We start from the raw sequence: 4411 nt of genomic DNA on the forward strand, positions 1-4411 counted from the left end.
GCAGTAGCTCTTCCTTTGTCCCCTGATGCAGTCACTCCATTATAGAAGGCCACAAGATTAGTCAGCTGCAATTTGCCATGTTGGCTGTCTCTTGTCAGTTGCCTGCCTTCTATGTTTTGACATGTTTCCAGGAGGATCTGCTCCAAGATCTTACCAGGCACAGTAAGATGATGGACTATTGTTTAAGGATTTATCATAGAATCATAGCATCACGGAATAATTTGCATTGTGAGGAAACTGTTTATTACTTTTTAGGATGTTGCAAGAAAACAACTAATTACTCCGTAAAATTAAAGACCTACTGAAACTATCAAATCTCTGAGGAAATCTCGCAGCACACAAGCCTTTTAAATCTTGACCATGAAGAAAGAGGGGGAAGCCAGCTGGCACAGGCTCTTCAAATTCCTCAGCTCTGTGAAGAGAAAACTGAAACTGGTCTTGACTAATTGTGCAAAAATAATGAATGATAACTGTGAAGACAGGACTATGTCTTTGAAGTTATAGCAGAATGTTCTGGCCCTACCTACATATAGCCTAGAGGAAGTAAAATTTGAAAAGATAAGATTTTTGCTTGAAATTCCCCATTTCAAAGGGGACTGAAGGATCATTTGTGTTTATTCCAATTAATTGACTACTGGAGCAAACCTGCATGTGGGTTGATAAGTGTAGTAGCAGAAGTCATTTAAAATTTGTTTTCCTAGAGGTAGCAACTCCACTGTGTAAGCCTCTTGGAATCAGACACCATCCTACTGTACTGCTGCTCGTGGTGTGCACATGCCTAGATGGACGGGTCAGAAACAAAGAAAAAATCATTACTAAAGGCTTGTGTTCTCTCCCACTACTCTTCCTGGAAGCTCTTCCTTTATACAGATTGGGGACAATATGTATAAATCATGTCTAGATCCTAGATATGTTTCACATAAATAAAAAGAAGTAACTTTTCCAGCCAGAGAAGACACGAAGTCCTGTCAATGCTTTCTATTCTGCTCTGAATCTGAATTGTTTATTTATTCCATTTTGTTCACCGTTAAAATTCCATCTCCAATGAGAGAGCCATCTGAAAAATAACACCTTTTTCCTTCTCTAACCACGTCTGCTGGAGCTTCCATGACAGAAATGCTGGATCAGCATAGTGAAAAGAGGGAAGGTGTCCGGACTTCAAAATATCTGAATATGTTTGTTGGCTGCATTTCTCTAGTCATTACTCTCTTGAATTCCCTGACAATCATAATCTCAGAGCTGATTAATTTCACCGTTTTGGCAATTAAATGAACTGATGCATTTTCAGTAGCGTTTTAGGAGGGGAATAAGAACGCCACCAGTGGAAAGGCCAGTACTAGGGATCCAGATCCATAGTTGGGGTACGTTTTGAGGTGAAAGCAATGGCCTGCTGGATTGTGGGCTCCATCACCAGCAGTGGTCCTGTGGCAGCAGTGGAGAACTCTCTGCTGTACCAGAGAACAAAGGATGTCAAAGCCCCATCTTGTAAAGCAGTAATGTTAGTTTGTGATCTTCTTCTCAACATACACCCTTGAGAGAAAACAGCATTTCAGTGAGGTACAAATACTCTTTTTGCCTTTTTTAAATGAGACAAAAGCTTTGCCAAAATGTCACAAAAGAGCAACTTTTCAAAGGGCTGAAATTTTCTGAAACTGAATTGTCCCCCCTTTCACATACATGATCTACACTAGACAATACCTACCTTTGGTCTTGCTGCTCTAATTAAAAACACATGCCTTGTGATACTGTGCAAAGCAATCTGCAACACACAAATTGTGTGATCACTTTCAAGGCAATTGCACTGAAGGCCACATGGTTCTGTCATAAGGATTTTGGATATCCCTGCTTTTCCAAAGAGGCTGCTCCTTTTTTAGGAGAAGCTTTTCTCCTCCCTTTGGCCAGGAAACACACTGCTAATTATAGAGAACCTTTCCTATAGTATGTGCTGGATGTCCTGTGAAAAGTAACTCCAATAACTTAAAAAAAAAAAAAGAGGTTATTTTTGACAGGTTGTTGAATTTAGTCAATCTCTTTATTTAGTGGACCTGTAATAGTATGTTAAAGTGACTTTCTCTGGAGTAATCTTAACTGTAGGAGGACTGCTCTGTGCCTACCTATGCGTTTGACCACAATGAATTTGTGCCCATTCTTAGGAACAAGTACTTGCTTAAATTCCATCAGCTTCGTTGGGATGTAAGTGGTTAAATGTCACCTCAAAATGGAATTTTTTTCCAGTTTGGGATCTCACTGACTGCATGTATGCTATGTATGTAGATATTGAACATCCACAGTCACTGGGATATCTCAGTAAGAGGTCTGGCAACCATTTGGTAAGTAATTATATTTATTCCCAAGATTGTATGTTTCACTGCATTATTCCAAGTCTGTCTTTAGGAATCTCAAGAATTAAAGAGCCTTCAAACTAGAAAACCAGTGATTGTTTCTGTCCTGATCCCTTTGATTACTAATAAATTACTTCCCAGATATGGGAATTTGACTTTATAGACATTTTCTTTGAAAGAAATGTGCTAATCGGAAAGTCCTTCCCATAAAACAAAATTACCTTCATCTGATCCATATAGGTAACTTCACTGTTCAGCAGCTTCCACAACAAACTCCAATGGGACACAAATTATTGCTGAATTTCAGCTGAACTCCCTGTGCAGGGACAGATGGCATTAATATGAATAGCAATTGAATTAGCATTCAGCTCCTGCTAACTCCCCAGCACAAGCAATGAAACCAAGACAGCATTTTAACTGGGAGATTTCACATAAATATTTAGGTTAGATAGAGATGAAAATATGACATTATTTATGGATGGTACTTGGCATCCCAACTGTTTCTGTAGCTGAGTTCCTCACAAAATAGATCAAAGAACAGTAGTAATACCAAGCTATTTTTTAAGTATTAATTATATATTCTTCAGAAATCACAAGGGAACTTGCTAACACTGTTTGCCAGGTGTTCGCAATGCTAGCTAGCAAGCTGAGTTTTGTTTCCATCTTCTGTTCTTCCAGGCTTTGCGCTGGCAAATAGCTTAAATATCTGCATAAGCCAGCAAAGCATTTTGGTTCATGGTATCATCTTCGAAGTGAAGGTCTTTGTCTCTTCAAGGGCACTGTGAAAAACACAGTCTTCAGTCAAAAATTTTAAATGGGGGCTGTGTTGCTGACAAGGAGGTGACAGCCCCTGCAGAAGAAGTGCTGGTACACAAAGGTCTGGATTAAATGCAGGCTGGGGGGCTCATAGCCAGAGCAGAATATGTGACACAGCCACAAAGGAGCTCTCGCCCTGTACGAAAGAAAAAGCTGGTTTCTGTTTTCTTTGCCAGTTACTACTTAACTATGTCGTGCTCATATTTCTGTACTCGTGTTACCTCAAGAGATCCTCAACTGGATTTCTTTTTCCTATCAATACCACAAACGTAGTGTTGGGCTGATAAAAAGCAGGTGTGGCAAAAACGGGGTGTTTCCAATACTTGGTAGTCCAGATGTATTAATCTGGAGTGGTTGTTTTGTTTTTAATTATGGTGGGCGTGCATGGCTCTCATTAATCCAAACAAGTCTTGACATTTTGGGGGAGAGATGTCTATGTTTTGTAAATTTTCATAAATATGAGGTGTGGGTTTAGGAAATTGCTATGTAAAATTCAAGGAATATTAAATGTACAAATGAAAAAGAATTTTAGAGTCTTGGATTTTTAAAAGCTGCACAGTACTGGCCTCTGTGTTCCTCTGTCAGCCTCAAAAATGTTCAGCTTTGGTGGGAGCAGAGCTAGGTGGATTAAATTGATTATTCTTTTTTGCTTTCTGAACCATCACGTGTTATTTCTTCCACCACTTTACCAGTATGTAGCTATAGTAGTTCTAAACGGGAGAGATCAGACATCGTCCTTTTACATTTCATGTTTCTGGACCGCTCTGCCTTACAAGAGTCAAGAACCGACGTCATGAATTAAAAGGTAAAGGCCAAAGAAAAAATGCCCACAGTGATCTCAGCTCATTCTGGGTCCCATTCTGCTCTGAAACATTTCCATCTGGGAAGCATGTGCGCGGATTCCTCCTGCTCTCCCTGTCTCTAAGGAGTTCTGCATGTAGGCAAGGCAATCCAGCACAGAAGCTACAGTTGACCTTTCTCTTTTGGCCATTACTAAATGGGCCCTTGTGGGCAAAGCAGCGGAGATGCATCTCGTTGCAGTCAAGCATCTGGCCAACCATTTGCTGACATGAACTCCTTCTCTTTGAGAAGCCTTTGAAAGGTGATGTTGCTGTCACTCAACTCTGACATGCCCCCTCCTGCCACATCCCATTTACGTCCTCAAGGGCACCGAGTGTGAGCAAATGCCACTCATGTAACCCGGTGAAGTGGGATTGGCCACTGCAGCAATTATTTTTGTTTCACTCACCTCC

Source organism: Caloenas nicobarica, chromosome Z, assembly GCF_036013445.1.
Source record: "Caloenas nicobarica isolate bCalNic1 chromosome Z, bCalNic1.hap1, whole genome shotgun sequence".
Classification (NCBI taxonomy): Eukaryota; Metazoa; Chordata; class Aves; order Columbiformes; family Columbidae; genus Caloenas; species Caloenas nicobarica.